Below are 27,050 nucleotides of genomic sequence, written 5' to 3'. Positions count from 1 at the left end.
AGGCTACATTTAATTGAGTACATGGCAACTTGTCAACAAGAGCATGTGAAATGCCAAGCACTTTTTTATGTTTTGCTAGCTTCTTCATTGGAGCCCTGGGACCACTGCCTGACAAAGTGATTAGTTCCAAGTCACAAGGCAGACAAGTGGAGACTGAAGCAATCATACCCTGGACTATAGAATAAAGCTCTTTGACTTAATCCTCTGTGCTAACAGCCAGTTTAATTGATCATTACCGTACAAAACACTGAAAGGAAAACATCTGTAATGTGCGCCTGTCAAAAAAGTGTTTAGCCAGAGAACAAGCACCAGCTACACCTGTTACAGCTCCTGCAGGTGGATGTGCTCTTCATATTCTTTTGATTATAAATACACTAACTCTGAGGACATGCAGGAATAGAAGTAAGGAAATATGTCTTTACATACATTGTTATTTGACTTTGGACTTATTATATTTATTATTTATGAGAAATCAATTCTTAGTAAATCTGGTCCTACAATAATTGAAAATACTGCCGTCATTAATTTGCCACACTTCACCATTAAGACCATAAGTGTGTGTAATCCAGTCAAATTGAGTGTAATCCCTTTTAGGATACAGTAGGTCACTATGGAACTGACTGACAAACGTACTGGTTACACATAAAATTTGCTGCTGCTGCTTAAAGTACAGCAGTGCAAACTGTTTCTTGTAAAATGTGAACAAAACTGTCATTAAAATTATATCACAAAAGTGCAATTAGACTTTTATACAGCAACTGTTTTAGTTTTCTGATACCACAATTCATTGTAGACTTAGTCCAGGCCATGTTTTGCTATCAAGTTTCTGACAAAGAGGTACATAGAATAATTAGTCCACTTATAAAGCAGGCAGGTGACAATTCAGAGTCCCAAATGAGGTCTGGAAAAAAGTTAGTTTCTTTGTGTCTCACACAGGTCTACTGCTGAGCTCTACAGATTTCCTTGCTCTCAACTGCCAAATGGCAGTGACCATAACTTCAAAGATGGGCCAGAGTGCTGCAGCAAGAAAAAGCGCAGACGAATTATGCATTCCAAATTTAAATGCTGTTTTCTTCTGAGAAGGAATCAGGCCATGTTTATGAATTATAAATTTCATGCTGTGAATCCAGGACTCAGGATTAAATAAAGTAATACTCCAACAAACTTAAAATGCTTTGCTAAGAACCAGTATAATTTCTCTGGTCAAAGAATATGTTACACTTGTTTTCAGCTTTCATAAAGGTATTTTACATGGTATGGTAGACATAAACAAATGATTATAATGTGAGGCAGGAGTATCCCAGACAAGGAAAATGCTTATAGAGCTACAAAAAATAATTTTAAAACCAGCAACCACAGATACCTTCAGTCATGTAACCGAATCTAGTACTATTATAGCAGTAGAATGGGAAATCTGAGATGTACGTTCACACACACACACACACACACACACACACACACACACACACACACACACACACACACACACACACACACACACACACACACACACAAACACACACACATACACCAGCAAAGGAATTAGTTTTCAGTAAGTCCAGAAATCAAAACAGGCTGTGAGCAGCGTTGTGCTGGGAGGAGGGTAAGAAAATGAGGCTGTTGCTGTTGTTTTCATTGTGCGTTCTCTAATCAGGGAAAGTAAGAACAATAATGCATGTAATGCTGATTTTGGAAAGTAGCCATGTAGCTTTTCCCAGACTAGGCAGCCTTGGGAACTACTGATAGTGTGGCACAGCAGGGGCACAGCCTCAACCACCCAGCACAGGGCTGGGCAGCCTTTGCTGTGGATAAACTATGTGAAGGATGATCGGAATCCTCCCACCATGGGAAGTACTGAAGGGAAGCAAGGAATGCCACCCACAGGGCGATAGAGAGTTAACCTTATGCACAGTCAGTTACCACATCACACACACATGCACACATACACACACTTGTTTACACAAAGCAGGTAATGATGATAATTTGCTACTGTTTCATTGTAAAACCACAATTTAGAAGCTTTGGATAAAGTTTGTGTTATGAATATCCCCTTGGAGATATGAAAGTTTTCTATATGTGCTTAGTGGTTCATTGTGTTCTTTTTTCCACCCAGTATTCTAAAGGCATATTTAGCTGCTAAAATATGTTATGTCCTTTGCATTACATTTTTGCTTGTTTGTGTGAATATTTAATTTATTTTGGTTTAATATTTGATTCCAACAAGACGGTATTATCCAAGATTTTTTTTTTTTTATGTCCATGGTCAGCAGAGTACTAAACTATTTTTTCCACAGCAGCCAAGATTCCCAGCCCAACGAATAAAGGATTCACTGCAACCAAAATAATCACAAATCCACAGTAGTTCAGTGTATCCAAAAAGGTTTCAGGCATAAAAAGTCAGATTCTCTTGTAGATAAAACTCTTCTTTAATAAAACACCAGAATAATCACAGGATAAGCGCTTTCGCAACAATGGGTCATCAGATCCTACTACAAAAACAGTAAAAATAACTAAGCAAGCAAAATCTGAGGGTAATGCTACTCAATGCTAGAAGTCTAAACATCAAAATGCACTCACTCAAGGCACTCCTTAAAATGGAGAACATTGTCATCTGTGCAGTGACAGAGACCTGGTTCAAAGCCCCAGAGAGCACCCCTGCATTACCAGACTGTAATTCATACCACACCTTCGGCCAGCAAACCCGGACCAAAACACTAAAGGTGGAGGCGTGTCCATATTCATTAAGGATATCCACACCTTCAAGCTAGTTGCTCAGCATAATGCATCCAAGATTATTTAAATTCAACTAACTCTGGGCAAAACCGCAATCCAGATTGTAGCTTGCTACAGACCCCCCACCATGCCCCAGAATTCCCACTCCTCTTTTCTTGATACACTGGAAAATATTAAGGTACAACCCAACACTCTAATAATGGGTGATTTCAACTACCCTACCATTAACTGGGAAAACAACTCATGTACCAACTCTTTAGCTCAACGTTTTCTGGAAATCATCAATTCCAAAGCTTTGGATCAACTTATCCACACCCCCACCAGGGGCAGCAATATCCTAGACCTGGTCATCACCAGCATGAGTGACCGATGTTCCACACCAGAGGTCAGCTCCTCGTTTGTCAGATCCGACCACAAGCTAATCACCCTAGACATCCACATCCCGCTCCCAACCCCCATTAGGAAAACAACTGTAAAAAATTTCTATAAAGCCAACTTCACGCTTCTTAAAGACAGAAGTGGCAAACTTCACGACACCCATGCAGATGGACAATAGAAGTACGACTGCTGAATCCTACACAAATGCACTTTATAAGCACTTACACAAGTGCATGGATCGTGCTATCCTTAACAGATCCAAGATGCTATCCTCCAAAAAAAAGGAAGCCAATCTGGTGGTCTTCTGCCATAAACAAACTCTACAACAGAAGAAAGAAACTGTTGCAAAAAAGAGTAAAATCCCACGATTGGAGGAACTCCCTGGTCAGCCTTAGTAAGAAGCTGAGATCCCTCATAAAATCCTCCAAAGCTAGTTATGAAAACAAAATTGCCACTGATTCCAAAGACAACCACAAAGCATTCTATAGCTATGTCAAAAATCTTAATGGCAACACTCAGATCTGCTCTGAGTTACAGCACAATGACACTAAATATACAGAACCAACTGATATTGCCAACATCCTGGCAGATAGGTTCAGTGCTAACTTTACCCCCCTCTCACCCCCTAAAGGGCCCATCTTTATACCGGAATAATGCAAAGTTCCTGTAATCACGGCTGCACAGGAAAAAACTTCACTTTCCAAAGCCAAGAACACAGCATCCATGGGACCTGACAACATCCCAGGCTGCCTTCTACATAGGTTCATAGGTTCATACTAGGCTATCTGCCCTAGGGCATTTATAAGCCTAGCCAGAATATGTTTGGCTTTCGCCACCCATTTTAAATTCATTTTGCTATGCCCTTTTTCGAGGTTAGTATACTGTGCCTCTGTCTAACAGTGACACAGAAGTGATACCTGGGGTAAACCTATGATCTCCCATCCACTCATCAAGATTTCTCTTGAAGAGAGTCAATGAGGGACTCTGCCTAACCTGGACTGGGATTTTATTCCAGAGTGAAGGGAGCCTCTGGGTTATGAATCTGTCCCTCCAGCATGTCCTATTTATTTCAGTGCTGAGGTTCAAGTCTCTCGAGCACGTTGCTCTATGGGATTTGGATTTTCTGAGGTGCAGCATGTCCATTAATTCCGGGTTGGACATGCCTTTATATGTCAGGCACAGATCGCCTCCGAACAGGCGGAATGCCACTGAGTAGAGCTGGAGTTTCTTTAATCGGGCAGCATATTGCATCTGTTTGAGCCCTTTGATCCTCTTGGTGAGGTACTTTTGGGGTCTTTCCAGTTGCTGCATGTGTCTGGTAAGGTACATCCCAAAAGGGGCATTGTACTCAATTATGGGCCTGATGAGGGATGAGTAAAGAGGCACGATGACCTCCCCTGATCTAGATGTGAATCCCTTCATGATTAGGTGGGCTATATAAAATGTTTTTCTAACCACTTTGGCCACGTGGTTGTCAAATGAGAGATTGTTATCAACTTGGGTCCCCAGGTCCCTAATTACTTCTTCTGTACTTAATGGATTACCACCTATGTGGTAATTTGTGGGCACTTTGTTTTTGCCAAAGAGGATGACTATACACTTTTTGGCATTTAGCTTGAGGCCATGGCTCTGGCACCAGTTGTCTGTTTCTATGAGGCCCTTTTGGAGGATGCTTGTGTCGGCTGGAGAGTCGATTATGGTGCCCAGTTTGCAGTCATCTGCGAACTTGGTCAGCCACAGTCCTTCCGTGTTGGCCTATACCTCCGAGAAATATATACCGAACAGGAGAGGTCCCAGGACTGAGCCTTGTGGGACACCATTTGTAACTGGTTTGGAGTCTGACATGGCTCCAGCAATTCTAACCATGTGGGTTCTGTTCTTGAGCCAGTTTGCAATCCATCTAGTGACATAGGGGTTTATATTTAAGCTGGTGAGCTTATCTATAATGCCCGAGTGGGGTATTGTATCGAAGGCTTTTGCGAGGTCCAGGTAGGCTGTGTGGACCACCTTCCCCTCGTCAATGGCCTTGGTGACTGTTTCAAAGAAATCAACCAGGTTTAAGAGGCAGGATCTGCCCTTAACAAAGCCGAGCTGGGTAGGATCCAGTGTCGGTAGGTCCCCAATATCTTTATTTATGAGGTCCATTATGATCCTTTCCATAGCTTTGCAGACCAAGCTAGTCAGGCTTATGGGGTGATAGTTTCCAGGATCCGTTGAGGCACCACCTTTATGGAGAGGGACCACTGTTGCTGTACGCCAATCTTTGAGCACATATCCTGTAGTAAGGCTGAGATTGAACAGTAGTTTTATGTTTGGGTTTAGCTCTTCTTGGAGTTCATGTAGGACGCAGCCCGGGACACTGTCTGGTCCCATTGATGCTGTGTTTTATGCTTTGGAGAGGGCGGCTCTTACCTGAGCATCTGAGATGTCAGGGGGGCAGCACTCTGTTGGGATAGATATTTGCCCTTTTGGTGGGGGGGGGATTTTGCTCTGAACCTGTCAGCTAGGATGTTGGCAATGTCTGTGGGTTCGGTGTATTTTTTGTCATTTTGGACTAATTCTGAGCATATCTGGGAATTACCACCCAGGTTCCTAACATAACTAAAGAAAGCCTTGTGATTATCCTTAGTGTCCTGTGCAATTTTTCTCTCTCGAAGCTGGCCTTAGACAATTTTATGAGTGCCCGTAGTTTTTTGCTAATATTGATCAGTGATGCCTACCCTTTTTGGGATTTTGCTCTATCATTTAGTAGCTTCCTCCTTCTATTGTATAGTTTGTTTATGGCTGGGGTCCACCAGACAGGACGTCTGCCTTTGGAGGATTGGGTCTTGGTTTTATTTGGGATCGCATGATCCATGCATTCCTGAAGGTGTTCATAGAATGCGTTTATAAAGGATTCTGCGGTCTGGGCGTATTTTCCACAGGCCGGGGCTTTGAAGGATTCCACCTCGGTTTTGAGGAGTGTGAAATTTGCTTTAGAGAAGTTTTTCACTGTGGTTTTCTGGGCAGGGGTGGGGTCGGGATGTGAATATCCAGTGAGATTAGTTTATGGTCTGATCTTACCAGTGAGGGATACACTTCTGGTCTGGAGCATAGAGTCCCCATGTTGGTGATGATCAGGTCCAGTATGTTTTCCCCTCTTGTGGGAGTGGTAACAAGTTGTTCCATAGCATTTGAGTTTATAAATTCTAGGAACCTTTGGGCTAGGGTGTTGGAGCTAGAGTAATGCTCCCAGTCTATGTTTGGGTAGTTGAAGTCGCCCAATATAATGGTGTTTGGAGAGACCTTCATATTTTCCAGTGTTCTCAGGAAGGCTGAGTGGGGTTCCTGGGTTTGGGCGGGTGGTCTGTAGCAGGCTATAAACTGGAAGGCAGTTTTACCCACTGTTAGTTGCACATGGATAGTCTCTGATGCTTCGTGCTTTGCCACCAACCTAGAGGTGTGGGTATCTTTGATGAATATCAATACTCCCCCTCCTTTTGTGGTTCGGTCCAAGTTTTGGGGCCGAAAAGCATGGTATGAGGTATAACCTGGTAGTGCTGGAGTGCTCTCGGGAGCCCTGAATCAGGATTCTGTTACTGCATAGATATCGATGTTCTCCATGCTAAGGAGAGTTTTGAGTGCGTGCATCTTGAGGTTTAGACTTCTGGCATTGAGTAGCATTACTCTTAGTTTCTTATCCCTTGTGATACCTATGGAGGTGGGTTTGTCTTTTGAGCCTTGCCTAAAAAAGGCACTATGGGGGTAGCAAGAGCCTTTGCCAATATCCGAAAGCCCAGGGGTGACAGGTGCAAGCCGTCCCTAGTGAAGCATTGTGGCTTGTCGAGCATATCATCCCAAGCTGACAGGCATTGGATCCCCTTTGAATGACACCAGTACTTAAGCCAATTGTTGAAATTGATCATCTTGTCTTCATATTGTGGCATCATTCTTGGTGAGGCTAAGATGCTACTCAAGGTCAGGGTCATACCGGCCTGGGCTACATGCTCAGAGAGCTCCTCTATGTCTCTTTTCATGTAGTCCAGGGAGGTACGTCTCAGGTCATTCACACCAGCATGGACAATGACTGAGTCATATTTGTAATTGCCTTGCAGTGACCTGAGTGCTTGTATTATGTTGCGGATCCTAGCGCCTGACAAGCTGCTCACCGTGACCCTCTCCTTGTTCAGCCTGGTGAGTGGGACGTCAGTGCTGGAACCCCACCTAAGTACCATGTTCAATCATAGCCTCACCTCAGGCTTTCTGCCCATTGAATGGCACAATGTGACAGTTATCCCACTCCACAAAGGGGGGCCACAACAGACCCCAGGAACTACTGCCCCATTAGCCTGATGAGCCTCGTCTTCAAGGCCATGGAACGTATCATCATGGATCTCATAAACAAAGACATTGGAGATCTCCAAACTCTGGACCCCACACAGTTTGGGTTTGTAAAAGGCAGATCATGTCTCCTAAACCTTATAGACTTCTTTGAAGTAGTCACCAAAGCCATAGATGAGGGTAAGGTGGTTCAGACAGCCTATCTAGATCTCGCCAAGGCGTTCAACACCATCCCCCACTCTGGAATTATAGATAAACTCACTAAACTAGGTATAAATCCCTATGTCACAAGATGAGAAATAAATTCTCCTCACCACTACTAAAGACACCGAGGGTAGGCAAATGAACAAAGAAAAAAGACCTTAGGTGTCGTCCACAGCTTCAGGCTTCAGACTGTTAAAACCCAATTTATTAATCGCTTAAAAAGTGAAGCTGACAGGATGTAAACTTCACTAGAATATGATGAACTGAAAACAGTTGAGTATCCAAGCAGTTGTCATCCACAGCTTCAAACTTCAGGCTGTTAAAACTCAATTTATTGAAAGCTTAAAAAGAGAAGCTGACAAAATGCAAGCTTCACTGAAATAATTAACCTAGTGATTAACATCCACAACTTTAGGCTTCAAGTTGTTAAAGCACAGTTAATAGCACGGTTAATAGCTGCTTTGTAAGCAAAGCTGACAAAAACATATACTTCACTGGAGTGTAAAAAGCTAAAAAGACAAAATTGTCCAAACGATGAGCGCTTTCTGCAGATGCCTTCTTCAGATCATATAAAAATGTGGTTAGCTCTTCCTGTTTATCAAGGAAACACAATCAAGAGCTGGTAACTGATTGTCTTAGTGTTCTTAAAGGCACAGGACAAAAATAAATGTTCAAAGTGGAGATTTGTCTCCTATAATATAGTTCAATGTTAAAATGCTAGAATCATGTATTAATATTTGGTAGGTTTCTTCTAGATTTTAGAACAGGTCTGAGAGGTACTATTGTATTAAGACCTGGGGGTCGATTGGCTCTAAAATTATTGATCCAAAAGATCTCTCTTAATTCTGTCCTGTTGTAGACATCTCCTTCCCTGATGTTTTGGGTGACCACTTCCACAGCTTTAAACAAGAAATTATGCGTGGGATGGACCAATACGTGTGCTGCTAAGGCATTATGTGGACCTTTCTGACCAATGTCTCTAACATGCCGTAGAATATGATACTTCAATCGTTGGTCAGTTTTACCAAGATAAAAAGCTTGGCACTTGCGACAGGTAGCCAAATAGATAATGTGGCTAGTAGTACAATCAGCATAAACATCGAAATGAAAGTTATGTCCAGATACTGGGTGGAGGAAAGTATTACTAGTATCTAAGTAAGGACAAGCTTTGCATCTGCAGCATTTAAAAGTGCCCTTGCGGTCTGATAGTGGATCACCATGTTTAAAGCCATCTTTATGGCATAGTAATCTCTTGATATTCTTTTTATTCTTATAGAGAAACCTGGGTCTCTCTCCAACGATGTTCTTTATTTTGTCATCCGCTGTCAGAATCGGCCAAAATTTCCTGATCACTTCACAGACTATTCGATTGTCTGAACTGTAAGTAAGCATACATCTAAGTTGTTGAGCTTTTGTGTCATTAGACTGTCTTCGTGAAGCTTGTTCAGACCTCTCTGAGTAATAAGGTTGACATATTTGCTTTCTATAGGTTTGCACCTGTGAAATTGGCGGAAAATTATTTTCCTGGTAGGCCCTATCCTTTAAATATCTAAGTAGATTGGATTGCTCTTCCAAGAATTCCTTCTCATCAGTGCATAGTCTTGAGACTCTTAAGATTTGGTTGTCAAAGATGTTGTCAAAAATATGTCTTGGATGCATGCTCTGCCTGTGTAAGAAATGATTTTGCCAGGTCTCTTTCCTATGCACCCCAGTAGAGAGACCTTGAATTGGATGTAAATGTATCTTTACATACAAGAAATCTATGACTGAGGATGAGTGTTTCATTTTGAACTCAAGGAAGTCAATGCTATTGTTAATAAAGCTGACAAAAAGATCCAATTGGTCAATGCCTCCTTTCCATAAACAAAAACATCATCCACAAATCGCCCATAATAGACAAGTTCATTCTTCCAGATATTTCCATCACTGAAGATTGTTTTAAATTCCCACTCAGCCAAGACCAAGTTTGAATAACTGTTGGCACATGGAGTTCCCATGGCCACACCCCAGGTTTGCAAATAAAAGGTATCTCCATACATAAAGATGTTATTCTCAAGGACTAATTCCAGCAGAGAACAAAGAGGTTCCGTTGTTAAATTATGTCTAATCAGAAAATCATGTAAGGCCCTCAGGCCATACTCATGGGGGATCACAGTAAAGAGACTGGTTATGTCCATAGTTACAAGTAGAAAGTTATCAAAACCATCCAGAGACTTAACAGTGGAGAACAAGTATTTCAAGAAGCTGCCTGTATCCTTTAAGACAGTAGTAGCATAAGGCAAAGCTTTCTTGAGTTCATTTTCAACATACATGGATATGGATTCACTGACATTTGACAACATCTTTGACAACCAAATCTTAAGAGTCTCAAGACTATGTACTGATGAAAAGGAATTCTTGGAAGAGCAATCCAATCTACGTAGATATTTGAAGGATAGGGCCTACCAGGAAAATAATTTTCCACCAATATCACAGGTGCAAACATATAGAAAGCAAAGAGGTCAACCTTATTACTCAGAGAGGTCTGAACAAGCTTCACGAATACAGTCTAATGACACAACAGCTCAACAACTTAGATGTATGCTTACTTACAGTTCAGACAATCGACAAGTCTGTGAAGTGATCAGGAAATTCTGGCCGATTCTGACAGCGGATGACAAAATAAAGAACATCGTTGGAGAGAGACCCAGGTTTCTCTATAAGAATAAAAAGAATATCAAGAGATTACTATGCCATAAAGATGGCTTTAAACGTGGTGATCCACTATCAGACCGCAAGGGTACTTTTAAATGCTGCAGATGCAAAGCTTGTCCTTACTTAGATACTAGTAATACTTTCCTCAACCCAGTATCTGGACGTAACTTTCATTTCAATGTTTATGCTGATTGTACTACTAGCCACATTATCTATTTGGCTACCTGTCGCACGTGCCAAGCTTTTTATCTTGGTAAAACTGACCAACGATTGAAGGATCGTATTCTATGACATGTTAGAGACATTGGTCAGAAAGTTCCACATAATACCTTAACAGCACACGTATTGGTCCATCCCATGCATAATTTCTTGTTTAAAGCTGTGGAAGTGGTCACCCAAAACATCAGGGAAGGAGATGCCCACAACAGGACAGAATTAATAGAGATCTTTTGGATCAATAATTTTAGAGCCAATCGACCGCCAGGTCTTAATACAATAGTACCTCTCAGACCTGTTCTAAAGTCTAGAAGAAACCTACCAAATATTAATACATGATTCTAGCATTTTAACATTGAACTATATTATAGGAAACAAATCTCCACTTTGAACATTTATTTTTGTCCTGTGCCTTTAAGAACACTAAGACAATCAGCTACCAGCTCTTGACTGTGTTTCCTTTATAAACAGGAAGAGCTAACCACATTTTTATACGATCTGAAGAAGGCATCTGCCGAAAGCGCTCATCGTTTGGACAATTTCATATTTTCAGCTTTTTACGCTCCAGTGAAGTATATGTTTTTGTCAGCTTTGCTTACAAAGCAGCTATTAACTGTGCTATTAACTGTGCTTTAACAACTTGAAGCCTAAAGTTGTGGATGTTAATCACTAGGTTAATTATTTCAGTGAAGCTTGCATTTTGTCAGCTTCTCTTTTTAAACTTTCAATAAATTGAGTTTTAACAGCCTGAAGTTTGAAGCTGTGGATGACAACTGCTTGGATACTCAACTATTTTCAGTTCATCATATTCTAGTGAAGTTTACATCCTGTCAGCTTCACTTTTTAAGCGATTAATAAATTGTGTTTTAACAGTCTGAAGCCTGAAGCTGTGGACGACACCTAAGGTCTTTTTTCTTATGTCACAAGATGGGTTGCCAACTGGCTTACTGACAGAACCCACACAATGAAAGTAGCAGACTCCAAATCAGACTTCAGACCAGTGACAAGTGGAGTACCACAGGGTTCAGTCCTGGGTGCTCCCCTGTTTGGTATCTACTTCTCTGAAGTACAGGCTAACACAGAAGGTCTTTGGCTAACTAAATTCGCAGATGACTGCAAACTGGGAGCCATAATTATAGGGGATTATAGGTTTGTACTAAGCTAACTGCCCTTGAGAGCCATTTTAAGCCTAGCCAATTATCCCTTGTGAGACTCAAACCCTGCAACTTGTGCTTGTAAGGCAAGCACCTTAACCTTAGGCCACCCTCCCAACCCCTAACACCTAACGATGTGGACATCCTACAAAAGGGCCTCACTGAGACAGATGCCTGGTGTCAAAGACATGGTCTCAAGCTCAATGCCAAAAAGTGCATTGTCATCCCCTTTGGTAAAAACTCTGTACCCATGAACTACCACATAGGCGGTAGTCTACTTAACACCAAAAGTGTGATAAGAGACCTTGGGACACAGGTGGACAGTAGTCTCTCCTTTGATAATCACATCGCCACAGTGGTCAGGAAATCCTTCTGCGTGGCACACCTCATCACAAAAGGTTACTCATCACTCATTAGACCCATTATAGAGTACAACGCCCCTTTTGGTATGTACCTCACAAGACATCTACAATAGCTGGAAAGGTCACAAAAATACCTCACAAAGAGGATTACTGGCCTCAAACAGATGCCTTATGCAGACCGTCTCAAAAAACTCCAGCTTTACTCCGTCGCATATTGCCTACTCAGAGGTGATCCCTGCCTAACATACAAAGCTATGTCAAACCCAGAGCTGTTGGACATGCTCCACTTAAAGAAATCCCAATCCCTCTGAGCTACACGCTCTAGGGACCTAAACCTTGTCACTACAATAAACAGAACATGCTGGAGGGATAGATTCCTGTCCCAGAGACTTCCCATACTCTGGAACAGACTACCTATCTTTGTCAAACAGAGCTCCTCATTAACACTATTCAAGAAAAATCTTGATGATTGGATGAGTAATAGGAAATTCACCCCGGGGATCACTTCTGTGGTTCTGCTTAACAGGGGCATAGGAAAATAATTTTCTTGGCTGGCGAAAGCCAGGGTACCTTTTTGGCTAGGCTTGTATAGGCTCTAGGGCCAATAGCCTAGTACCTACCTATGAAGCTATGAACCTATGAACCTGTATCCAATCACATACATACTCATTAGTGATGTAATGGTCTAGCTTTGATTGCTGGTTTTAAAGGTATAGTATAATTAAGACCAGGAGGTCTATGTGCCTGCAGAGCTGCTATCCAATTCATCTCCTTACATTCCACTTTGTTGTTCAAGTCACCTCCTCTAAGGTTATTATGAACCATATCTACCACTGTAAACTTAAAAGAATGGCCCTCATTATCTTTAATATGTTTATAGAGAGTATTTAAATGCATTTTGTTCCTAATATCCCCCAAGTGCTGCAGAACCCTCTCTTTAAGCTTCTGAGTGGTTATCCCTATGTAGAAAGATGTACAATCTACACATGTAGCTAAATACACTAGGTTCTCAGTCAGACAGTTCGCATATAAGCACAATTCATATAGCTTATCTGTAATAGGGTGTTTAAACTGTCTATTCCCTGACATGAAACTACAAGCTTTACAGCTCCTACAGGGAAAAGTGCCCTCTCTTATATTCAACTTAGTTTGTTCATAGTGAGGTTTATAACACAGCTTCCTTTTCAACGAGATGTTATTTTTAAAAATAAATGTAGGCTTAGCACCCACCAGTTCATTCATCCTATCATCTATTTTTACTATAGACCTGTTATTTCTAACCACATTACATATAGATTGTATATTACTACTATATTTTAATGCAAAACCACACCTGGGTTTATTTAAATTCCTTTTCTTTTTATGCCTCCTATCACCTTTGAAATAAGGTTTATCCTCTGTACCTTTCAGGGCATGTGCCTCTTGTTGTCTATTATTCAACTCACTAATGGCATATCCCCTCTGTCTAAATTATTCACTTAATGTATCTACAGCTACCTCATAGTCCATTGCATTTGTGTGTAATCTCAATACACATAAAAACTGACTCTTTAGAATGTTACCAAAAATTCTATTGGGGTGCATACTATGCTTACTTAATAGCTTATTTTTTCCACATTCTTTACAGAACATAAAGGAATCACAATTTCCATCATCATTAAGTTTAACAGTAGTATCTAAAAAATCCATTTTGTCATGTGAACTATGTAGGGTAAATTTAAAGCATATACTGTTATTCTCCATATATCTGATGAATTCTTTCAGTGAATCTACATCTCCCCCCATAAAATAAAAATACCATCAACAAAGCACTTATAATTTTTATTTTATTTTATTTATTATTTATTTTATTTTACATTTGTTAACCAGGATAGTCCAACTGGATACATGTCCATTTTCAGTTGGGGCCCGGGGAGAAAAGCTCCAAAGAGACAAGGAACAAGACCTACAGAGAATGATTCAATCCAATCCATATTTCAGCTAGGTACAATAAGAGTATCTAGTTGAGAACACATATTAAGTGTTATGCCATAGATACAATGATCAATAGATTTATAAACAACAATAAATTATGCAAACTATGCCATTTGTTGTGGTATACTAAGTTTATGCAGGTGAATCAAGAGGCTATGTATTAAGGCAAGAGTTGCATTAGTATAGGAGTGGGACTAGAGTTAGTCTGGTGTGGAGCAGGGACATAGCCATTTGTTGTTTAGATGACTTTTGATATACTTTTTAAATTTCAGTAGGGAAGATTCCAGGCTTATAGATGCAGGTAGGGAGTTCCAGATTTTGGACATATAAGAAGAGTAGAGGGAGTCACCAGCATGGTTGTGGTTTCTAGTAACTGTTAACAGTAACTTGTCTGTGGAGCGGAGTTGCCTAGAACAGGAGTACTGCTCGATTATGTTACTTAACGAAGGTGTTATATATGGTTGGGTGATCAGTTTGTGAGTGATGATCAGTTGATTATAGATTAGTAAATTTGGCAGTTCAAGCCAGCCCAATTGCTTTAGGTTATGACAGTGATGGGTTCTGAAGGAGATGTTGTTAGCAAATTTGGCTATCTAATTGTAGCAGGTGGTCATTTTGCTGGTTTCTGTTTTGGATAGATTGGTCAAGATTGGCGATGCATACAGTAATGATGAGAGAAGGTGGGTGCGAGCAATTGTGGATCTAGTGTTATGGGTCAGGTAGGATTTGTGTTTGTAGAGACTACCTATCTCTTTATGCATATTTTTAATAGCCAGATTAATGTGCATATCAAATTTTAACTTGTTATCAATGGTAACGCCTAGTAGTTTTGTGTGGGATTCGGGTGAGATAAGGGTACCGTTTTTAGAGAGGATATTGAAGGTGGAGGTAGGAGTGGTAGTTTGTGAGGGATGAAATAGCAGGAGCTTGTTTTTTTGGGGGGTTAAGAATGAGGCCATTCTGAGTAAGCCAGTTTTCGACTGAGTGGAAATTATCCTGGGTTTTATTGTGTAGTTCGGCCAGGGTAGGGGCAGTGTATATAATAGTCAAATCATCTGCGTACTGGATAAGACTAGAACTATTTGCAGCTGAGTGGAGATTATTTGTGAAAAAAGAGAACAGCAAGGGGCCCAGTATAGATCCCTGTGGTACCCCAAGTGTGATACGTAAGAGTGGAGACAGGTTACTGTGCCATCGTACTGCTTGTTGCCTATTGCTGAGGTAGTTTTTGAACCAGGAGATTGATTGGTTGTCTAAGCCTAGATTTACAAGGTGGGAGATAAGTTTGTCATGGTTAAACATATCAAATGCTTTTGATAGGTCTAAGAAAAGGTCTGAGGAAAGTTTGCCATTGTTCCTGTTGTGGTTTATGGTATCTGTGAATGCTAACAGAGCTGCAGTTGTGCTATGACCTGGTTGAAAACCGTGTTGTGTTTGAGATATGAGTTCTTGATTAATAAGATGGGACATTAACTGATGCTGAATACATTTTTCTAATATTTTAGCCAGTGGGGATAGGATTGCGATTGGTCTATAGCTAGATATGTCATAGGAACTGCCCCCCTTTGTGAAGAGGTACAATGTAGACAGTTTTCCAAATCAGGGGTACTGTGGCTTCAGAGATAGATTTGTTTATTAGTATAGAGACTGGTATAGTTATTTCAGCTGCTGCCAGTTTTAAGAATTCATTGGGGAGAGAATCTGCACCTAGTGTTGTAGGTTTTAATTAGGAGAGTAGTTTTCTTATGTAGGAGGTTGGGGTGGGTTGTAGCTTAAATGTGGGACTGTTGTTAGATGTAGGGTGGTCCCTTGTATTGGTAGTGAGATGCTTTTGTGCTAGGGCAAGTACGATATCAGTAAAGAATGTATTGAATGATTCAGCTGTTTTCTTTTGTTAAACCTGATGTTGGGGGTGGGGTAATGATTTTACCAGGGTGTAGCAACTTGTTTAAACCTGTCCAGAATTTTTTAGGATTATTCATGTGTTGTTTTTGATGGGTAATAAAGTAATTTCTTTTATCTTGCATAACTATTTTCTTGGTTAGATTTCTAATCTGTTGGTAGGCTTGCTGTGTACTAGGGTTTTTGTTGGACCTCCAGGCCATCCAGGCTCTGTTCCTTTCTGCTATTTTTTGCCTAGTTTCCCTAGTTAACCATGGAACTATGTTAGCTTTAACTCTGGTAGTTCTTACGGGGGCATGCCTATTCAGTATTTCTAATAAGGTGGAGTTGAAGTCTTTGGTGGCTTCATTTAGGGGTAGGTAATACAGTTCAGACCAGTTGTATTGCTTTAGCTATTCTATGAAGTTAGTTGGGTTAAAGTGTTTTTTGTTTCTGGTTGTTTGAAGTATTGGGGTTTGGGAGTGGTGGGAATTTTATTTAAGTAAGAAGGTAGTTTGATGGTCAATTAATGAGTCAGGAAGGGTGCCTGCTAAGTAGGAACAAAGTATTTTATTTAGTAAGATCCAGTCTAATAGGCTTTCTTTTTTACTATTTTTGACTATTCTAGTGGGCTGTTTGATTACTTGAGAGAAGGTTAGCAGGTTGATATGATTAGTGGGTGTTTGGGAGGAGCATGTGAGCCAGTCTATATTAAAGTATCCTAATACAATGGTCTCTTGAGGCATGGATTGTCATAGCCATTGAAGTAATGTCTCCATGGTAGGGATCATACCTCTCAACTGTCCCTGATTTTCAGGGACGTCCCTGATTTTGACTCAGATTTTAGCTCTGTCCCTCTTAATCCCTCCTAAAACTAGTGACTTTTGGAGGAAAGGTGGTGAATTACACTTAATGAATAATGACAATAATTAAGAGTTACATACTTCTTTTACTTCAGAAAATGTGTATTAATTCATATGCTCTGATTCTGTCAATGTTTCAGATTAATAGCACTAATATTTTAAAAGTGTCCCTGATTGTCCCTGATTTTTTCTTGACTTGTCCCTGATTCTGTTGAAATTTGTCCCCAACTGGTTGAAAGGTCTGGTAGTGATATTATTGCCTGGTGGGATATAACCTATTACTAGGTTGATGGTTTTTCTGTTACATATTTTGAGCCTAGTTAAGAGGATTTCTGCCTTATCCAAAGGGGGTATGGGTATCTCAGTTTTAGTTATGGTTAAAGCATTTTTGTAAAGCAGGGCAATGCCACCACCGTTTTTCTTTAGTCTATTTTGCCTAAGGATACTGTATCCTGGTGGAAGGATCTCAGTATCTTTGGTAGATGGTTTATAATATAATAAGTTAGCCTTATATAAATGTTCAGTAAAAATTACATTGTCCTCCCACTCTGCTAATACAAGGTTGGCATAACTTTTAGCGTAGGGTGTGCCCATAGCCACACCCTGCTGCTGCCAGTATATGCCTTCCCCAAACATAAACACATTATATTTCAAAATCAATTCAATTAAAGTACAAATAACTTGTATATGCATATTAGTTCAAACATGAAACTTTGTTAAAAAGCTTCTAATTGATTCAACCCCGTACTCATTGGGTATAATGCTGAACAGTGTATTAATATCTAATGTAACAAACATGACATTTTCTTCCTTCAAATCAAGATTATTAATACAATCTCCTAATGTATGTAGGAACATCTCTGTATCCTTCAACACTGCTGGAGCTTTATCTAAAAAACATTTTAATTCCCTTTCCACAAAAATAGATAAGGGTTCTGTAACCCACCCTTTACCAGCCACCACAGGTCTCATTGGTGGTTTGGTAAGTGTTTTGTGTATTTTGGGTAATCCATTCAGCATTGGTATAATGGGATGTTCCACCTTCATAAATTCATATAGATCCTGTCCAATCATGTTACTTAAAACATATCTTCCAAGATCATCCTTACTTCACTAATAAACATATTAACCTGTTGTCTGGTAACTAATAAATAAGTATTATTATCACTGAGCATATCTAACATACTGTTAATGTAATCATTACAATTCATAACAAAAGTGGCACCACCTTTATCAGCAGGGCATATAGAGATATCAGAATTAGCTTTCAGTTCATTTAAAGCAGCATTCTCTTAATGAGTCATATTATAAAAAGGTTTTATCAAATTTGCCTGTGGTAAAAAGTTCCTATAAGTCCCTCTCGCACACCTTCACAAATGCATCTACATTAGCTGGCAATTGTGGGTTAAATAAACTAGGTTTTCTAAAAGGTACCTGTACATCCGAAGGTTCTTCATTATCAAACATCTTTTTTAATGCCATATTCCTAGCAAACTTACGTAGGTCTATTAGGACTTCCTCCAACCATAAACTCCTAGCAGGTACAAAAGAAAGTCCCTTATTCAATACCTGCAATTGCAAGCCAGTCAATGATACAGACGAAAGGTTATATACTAGCGTCTGCATTGTTTCTGCCAATTCTCTGCTGTCCTTCTCTCCCTCGAATGGGAGACCGAGTTATTTCTTTGGAGCCCAATAATTTCAATGGTGCTGGAAGCATGGTGATAAATGCTGGAAAACCCGAAGTTGATGCTACTTGCTGCTCCGCTAACCCTTGCTCATGCACCATGATCTTAGGTCTCGCTCCTTCCCTATTCCGCTGTTCAGCGCCTTGTGATGCCACTTCCTTATCACCACTGCTTGTATCTATTGGAACACCTCCACTTCCTATACGTTCATGTGGAGCCAACAAATGGTCTCCAACCCGTTCTTCATTCTCAGTGTTGGAATTACTTCAATCCACTTCATTACTGTTATTATAAGCATTGATACGAGGCCATACAAATATATGGCCATTTTTAAAGCCAGTTAGATCTCTTTCCAATTTCTTTTTCTTATTCAACGAAAGGCATTCTTCATAAGCTGCAATGCTGATATAAACATTCTCAATTCTTTCATCTACTACAGCCCCCTTATACTTAGATGTCAATTCTTGCCTCAGTAACATCACTTTATCCAACAATTCCTTCTCACTCGGAGCAAAATACTCATTTATAAGCCTTAAGTAATTAAAGCTCAGTTCTAAGTTCATGGCTTGCCATTTTCTCAACAATTCTGGGAAAGGATCTCCATAGGATGGCATCTGTAACACCCTAACCCCTCTAGGCACAACCTTGTAATAGAGGCAGGCTTTAAAATGTAAGCATTGCCATTGTGCTCTTTTAAGTTTGTATAATGTATTTTCTAGTTCTTTCAAAGTCATTTGAAAACTGTCCATATCAATATTATCATTTAGGGTGTCATTCGTACCTGTTGAATTAATTAAAGCTGTAGTGAGAAGTGGGTTCTTCTCCACATATACAAGCCATTCAAATCAACCCATAGCTACAGTTCCATTCACATTGGTTGACTCAGAATGATTGCCTTCTGCCATGTTTCGTTGCATGGAAAAAACAAAAAACAGCAGCCAAGATTACCAGTCCAACAGATAAAGGATTCACTGCAACCAAAATAATCACAAATCCACAGTAGTTCAGTGTATCCAACAAGGTTTCAGGCATAAAAAGTCAGATTCTCTTGTAGATAAAACTCTTCTTTAATAAAACACCAGAATAATCACAGGATAAGCACTTTCGCAACAATGCTTCATCAGATCCTACTACAAAAACAGGAAAAACAGGAAAAAAACTAGGTATTTAAAGAACCTGTATCCAATCACATACATACTCATTAGTGATGGTCTAGCTTTGAGTGCTGGTTTTAAAAGTATAGTATAATTAAGACCAAGAGGTCTATGTGCCTGCAGAGCTGCTATCCAATTCATCTCATTATATTCCACTTTGTTGTTCAAATAACCTCCTCTAAGGTTATTATGAACAATATCTACCACAGTAAACTTAAAAGTATGGCCCTCATTATCCTTAATATGTTTATAGAGAGCATTTAAATGCCTTTTGTTCCTAATATCCCACAAGTTTTGCAGAACCCTCTCTTTAAGCTTCTGAGTGGTCTTCCCTATATAGAAAGATGTATAATCTACACATGTAGCTAAATACACTAGGTTCTCAGTCAGACAGTTCGCATATAAGCAAAATTCATATAGCTTATCTGTAATAGGGTATTTAAACTGTCTGTTCCCTGACATGAAACTGCAAGCTTTACAGCTCCTACAGGGAAAAGTGCCCTCTCTTATATTCAACTTAGTTTGTTCATAGTGAGGTTTATAACACAGCTCCCTTTTCAACGAGATGTTATTTTTAAACATATTAAGGATAATGAGGGCCATTCTTTTAAGTTCACAGTGGTAGATATTGTTCATAATAACCCTAGAGGAGGTGATTTGATCAACAAAGTGGAATAAAGGAGATGAATTGGATAGCAGCTCTGTGGGCACAAAGACCTCCTGGTCTTAATTATACTATACCTTTAAAACCAGCACTCAAAGCTAGACCATTACATCACTAATGAGTATGTATGTGATTGGATACAGGTTCTTTAAATACCTAGTTATTTTTCCCTGTTTTGTAGTAGGATCTGATGAAACATTGTTGCAAAAACACTTATCCTGTGATTATTCTGGTGTTTTATTAAAGAAGAGTTTTATCTACAAGAGAATCTGACTTTTTATGCCTGAAACCTTGTTGGATACACTGAACTACTGTGGATTTCTATTTTTTCCACACCAAGGCTAAAATGCCGAAGAGGCATTTTGCTCACAAAACTGATTGTTCCATGCCAGGTTCACATTAGAAGAGGTGTGGACATCAGTATAGGAGTATTTAAGTGCATCTGATGAGACAGCTGTCACTTTGGTGGAATAACTGGGCTGTTTGTCTGTCCTTTGGCAACATGTCAGAAGAGCCATCTGCCAACAACTAATCAGACACATTGCATTTACAGTTAGTTATTGCTGATGATTTGTTGCATCTGCACTTAGCAGAATGAGCACAATGGTTACACAGTCAGTCAGCAGTGTTCAGAGTACAGGCTCAAGCTGTTGAAAAGGTACATAAGTAGATTTGGCAGGTAAAGGAGGCCATACCGAAGGCCATACTGAATTCTGCCATAGTTGCTATTAAGAAGTAGCATGTACTAAACCTGGAGCTATAAATAACACTAGACATGGTGGTCATACCTCTCATCTGACACTGATTTTCAGAAATGTTTCTGATTTTGGCTAAATATTTCACTCTGTCCCTCCTAAAAACTGGTAATGTTTGGAGAAAAGATGGTGGATTGCACTTAATAAATAATGGAGCAGTAATGGCACACATATACTCCCCCATCAATGACAATGAACTGAGGGCAGAGATAAGAAAACAGCTGCCTTCTTGTTATAAGGTTTCTCTCTTGTTTTTCCATTAATTCTTGTGTCGAATGTGGTGCCAACTAATAACAAGATTACGAAGAACGTGCAGTCAGTGGTCAGCAAAGAAGAGGTGGTTTTGAGGCTTCTCATTGCAGAGATAGCTGCAGGCAGGGCAGCTGGTCCTTTCAATGTCCCACCTTGAGAATATCTTTAGGATACCCCAACAGGTTTTGTAACCAAGAAGAAGGAGAACAAGTTTCATCTCATTCATCACCTGTCTTTTCCATAATTATATTAACAGAGATAAAGCCAGATTACATTATGCTTCACTAGCTGAAGCTGCCAAGATTATCAAAAAATTCTGAGATCCTTGGCTGGGAAAATTAAATAATGAGTCTGACTTTTGCTGCTACCTATTGGGGGGGGACTGGCCCCTTCAGCATAAGGCCCTCAAGGGTCAGTTGTACTTTGACAAGGTGATACTCATGGGATATGCTACTGTGTGCTCTGCATCTGAGGCTTTTGGCATGGTTCTCCACTGGTGCTGTAAGCAGAATGACCCCATCAATTAGCTATGCATTATTTCACAGCTTTCTTCATTACTGTTGAGAGGAAAAGAGGAAATTGGGTAGGGATGGAGAGTTTTGTTAGCCTCTGCCAGATATTAGTATACCGCTGGAGGTAGAAAAATTGAAGGCACCCAACCAGCTACTTATGTTTTGGGCATTAAGACTGATGTTAAGGTGGCAGTATTCAGATTACTTCATTACACTGTACAGCACTTGAGGGAAGCCATCAAGGAATTTTTGAGATCATAGAAGATCAGGGTACACAAAGTTATCGAACTCCAGGGCCTCCTCAGTTTTACCTGTGGTGCAGTATTTCCAAGCAGGATTTTTCTCAGATCACTAACAAATTTGTTAAAGGGACACCACAAGAACATCAGAAGCAAATGCGATGTTTGGAGCATTAGTGAAGCAACACTGGATGGTGATCACCAGGCATACCACAGAAGATCTATGACTATGGGGGTTTTATCTTTCAGAGATCAATGGAGTCTCATTTTGGCAGAGCGATCAGATGTCATTGGAGGCCCTGAACCTATTCATTGATGTGGTGGCCAGCCATGGGATATGGGCATATTTAGATGGGCATTGGCTCTTGATTTCTTGGTCCACTTCATTGTCAGATGACAGAAGACGAGATAGTGCTTGCTTGGAAATCAGGCTGATATGGGTAGCTGCTGTAGTCTGGCAGGGCCATTTCATGAACAGTAAAATAGCATTCCATGCAGATAATCAGCAGTAGTCAAAATCCTTATGAAAAAGTCAGTCATTCTCAGTGGGCACAGTCAAGCTTTGAAACATTTAGTGTTTTATAGCCTACAGATTAACCTAACATTTTCTAGCATTTATGTCCTGTGCAAAATCAATATCATAGCTGATACTATTTCTCAGTTTTAGCTCTCCAGGTAGCTGGCTCCAGATGCTAATCAGAGTCCTACACCTGTCCCTCTGGAGACTTGGCTTATTGAAGAATATTGATGCCTGCCCTGCTGAATAATGCACGGACAAGCAACATCAGACAGTCTTACGCCTCAAGAGTTATAGCATTAAAAAATGTTATTTTAGTTTGCCTCATTCAGAGAGGGGTCTGGTCCCTGCCCCTTATCATGTGCTACATATTGTCCAAGTGTTTATTGATGGAGGCATTTAGCTCAATTCACCAACATTTAGATGCTTTAAGATTATTAGCCAGGTTCTTCAGGTTAATTTATTTCATAAAATACTTCTCAGTCAGCAAGACAGGCAAAGGGTTGGGTAACTTAAAAGCACTCAGGGACAGGAGGCAACTAATCAGGAGAGTGTTATTATGTCTTCGGGGCAAAAAGTTTCTTTGGACCACACAAAATGCTGTCTTCTGCCCAGAATGATGGGCTTGGACATTACACCAGTTACTAAAAGAGAGGTCAGTACAGAAGTTTGACATTAGGTTACCTTTGAGATACCTGATGTCACCTAAGGATTTAGTAACCATGCTTAGGGATGCCTAGTATGGGTTTTAGCTCTCATTTCTTTAGCATTCTTAAGGCCACTAATTTGGCACAGAAGTGACAGTTAGTATAATTAATGAGGCGTGCAAGAAGTTGCACTTTGACAGCTTTTTGTCCTACATTAGATGAATCAACAGGCCTTGAGCAGTTGACTTTTGTATGCTTTTCAGGTATTAAATGTCTGCTGGAACTTGGACACTCTTTTGTTTCTATAGTAGCCTGCAATGAATTGGATTATCACAATGGCTCAAACCTCAACCAAATCCTACAGTTTGGGTAGTGTCCAGAAGTGTTTTTTCTGGTTTGTTTTGGCAGCAGTTATGGCTAGCTGTGGACTTTGTTGTGGCTGAGGAATCCTGCCTCCATGTCCTCATTATACATTTATGTACTAACAACATAGGTCATATACCTAAGTACATTGTATTAGCCAAAATAATAACTGACCTGATTTCTTTTTGCCACCATTACCTAGATATGAGGGTAATTTAGTTTGTGATAATCCCAAGGATTCCCTGTAGACTTCCCTCATCAGGCTAATATCCTTGTACTCTTCCCTCATCAGGCCAATAATTGAGCACAATGCACTGTTTGGTACATACCTTTCCAAGCACCAGCAGCAAATGGAGAGACCAAAAAGGTCCCTCACAAGGAAAACTCAAAGTCTTCAGCATCTGTCCTATGTGAATCATCTGAAATCACTGTCACTTTATTCTGTTTCATACATACTACTCAGAGGTGATCTCTGACCCTGCTTTATTGCAAACGCAAATGCTGCATATTCGCAAGTCAAATGGTACATGGGTTACTCGCGCTAAAGACCTTAACCTGGTATGTGACATTAATAGAACCTGCTGGAGGAACAGATTTCTCTCTCAGAGGTTACCACACCTCTGGAACAGACTCCCACTTCATGTCAAACAGAGCACCTCATTGGTCTTCTTCAAATACAGTCTGGACGACTGAATGGGCAACAGTAAAATCACCTCGGGGGTACCACCTGTGTCCCTCTTGGACAGAGTCAACAGATGCTGATCATGGAAATAAGGGTAGAACTTGGCTATGCTTGTAATGACCCTAGGGCCATTAGCCTAGTAACTTCCTATGATCCTGTGATTCCTATGATTTATTTGACCAAGGGGCTGAAACTAAGATTGCTTGAGCTTTCCAGGAAGTTTACCAACCACAGAATTACAAGAGTTTCGCCACAGATTGTTTTCAAGGTTATTGAGCATCCTGATTTAGCTGAAGGAGATCCTGGGTTTTGTTGAAATGACGGGATACATTTAAATGGGATCAAGTCTGATTTATTCAATTTGCAATTGCCATGTGTTTTACAGGAATTGTCACATGGTTAATACTTTGCTCAGAGGGTTACAATATATATGAATATAAAATAAATACAAGAAAAGCAAAATAATATATTTATAAGCAATCCTTAATAAATACTACGTTTGTTATTTTATGTCTTTTTTAGACATTGGAATTGAGATGTCGTAAATATAATTATTTACTAAATAACATCTAAGAGTGTTTTAGAAATGTTGATCAATTGTGAATGGTAACCAGTCTTCTCTAATTACACATAAGTGGTCTTGCCTTCATTGGTCACATCCTGGGAGAATGGTATGACCAGGAAAGGGGAGAACAGACTGCAGTAACAAGCTAGTATGCGGCCTTCCCCTTTGGATCCCCTTTCCTTCCTTTCCTGAAACTCCTGACTGGATGTTGTTTGGTGTAGGAGTGATACAAATACAGGTGCAAAATTGATCATCAAGGTAGATAAGGAGGCACAGGGTAATGCCATTCAGATTAGATGGATGAGCAGGCAGCAGAGTACAGATGTACACTAATTGGCAAAAGCTTGTTTTAATCTGTGGTCTAAGTTTGACAACATTATGCATTGGCTATATATAAGGATGCTCAGATGATCTAATATTATTTGTTATGTTGTTATATGATGAACAATAAATGGATGCACTAGCTTTATGTGTCTGGTTGTCATTTAGGATGGGTTGTGGAACAAGACAGAAATACACACATGTATACTTTGTACATAACTCTGCTTTACCTCTCCAACTTTCTTTTGACATTATGTACTAATCATCTTGTTGATTTCAGGTAACAAACATGATGCTTTTTCTCCCTTTAATTGCCTTAACTTGAACCAGGTATTTTTGCACTGTTTTCTACGCCTATTAATTTCGTTAGGAAGCTTATGGTACAAAGTCATCAAATTACAGTGAAAAAATACTGTACCCTGAATATTGTGAATGCACGAGTTCCAGATCCACCCCATGAAACTGGGCAGAATGCCTGAGCTGTTCTTCTGTCCCTTGCCAACATGTAGGAAGGGCCATCCACCAGCAACAAATCAGGCATGTTGCATTTTCAGTTAGTTATCACTGTTGATTTGTTGCCTATGCACTTAACACTAATGAAGGAACTTGATGCAATATCTGTTTTGTTAAGCTGTACATCCTTTTATCAGAAACAAAGGAAATCATGGCATGTAATGATTGATATATTCTTGGCAGCTGTTAGTTGTCCTCTTTTCTACAAACCTAACAAACAGCCATATCTTAATCTGTGTCTTTAACTTCTTAACATTGATAAGCTTCACCTATATATATTCCAAGTGCCTATCAAAGTTCAGTTATGCATTCTGCCATAGCCTCAGCAGCAAGTATATTTCATGCACTTTCCATCATTTCTATAGAGAATTATTTCATCATTTTACATGTTAATCAATTTACATTTTGCAGTGTCTCGTTCCTGCCTTATTTAATGTCAAATGCACCTCCCTGAAGTACTGTTTCATCAAAAGAAACAGTACAGCAGAAAAGTGCTATCCAAACTACATTTTATTCAGAGGGGAGGTTAACCACTGATGGACTCCATATAAGGTGTTACATGCTAACACCTCCTTCTAAGAAATATGATCAAATTCAAGGCCACCACAGTTTAGAAAAGAATGAAGGCTCTGTAAAAATGGTAACCCTGTAGCTGTACATCATCATTAATTTCTGCTTTGGCAGAATCTGTCTGGATAAAATGACCAGGTACTTCCCCAAACATCTTTTTTTTCTGAAAGATACTAATTATATGTAACTTAGTTATAGCTTTGGAATATTTATTTATTTATTTTACATTTGTTTACCGGGAACATCCAACTGGGTACATTTCCTTTTTCAAAGGAGGCCCGGGGAGAAAACCTCAGCATTTACAACAGGAGAATTGTAGAAAATATCAAAACATTACAACAGCGAAGTAACACATAGATGCAGTGTAATACATACAGAATTCTTAATACATCAGTTTTACATATATAGACTAAGGTTTATACACATTTCTAATAATAGTGGATACTGACATGTCTATCTACTAAAAACTTTATGTATATGCATAACTATGGAGCGGTAACACACGTAAATAATACTATAATATCAGAGAGAGATAATAATAAAGAGAAAACAGACCAGTTACTAATTGAGAAAAGTTGCTGGAAGTTTTGGGGCAGAAACTAAATCAGACTGTTCTCTGTGAATGGCCTAATGGTTAAAGTGTTTGCCTTGCAAACACAAGGTACAGGGTTTGAATCTCACAGGGGATAATTGGCTAGGCTTAAAATGGCTCGCAAGGGCAGTTAGCCTAGTACTAACCTATGAACCTATGAACTAATTACTGTGAAGGAAAGGATGATGTGGAGAAGATAAGAAGAACAGAGAAGCGAAGACAGAGAAGTTAGACACC

This window comes from Protopterus annectens, chromosome 1.part1, assembly GCF_019279795.1.
Source record: "Protopterus annectens isolate FY-2018-M chromosome 1.part1, PAN1.0, whole genome shotgun sequence".
Taxonomy (NCBI): Eukaryota; Metazoa; Chordata; order Ceratodontiformes; family Protopteridae; genus Protopterus; species Protopterus annectens.
The sequence above is the reverse complement of the archived record's forward strand: the minus strand, read 5'-3'. Positions refer to the sequence as shown.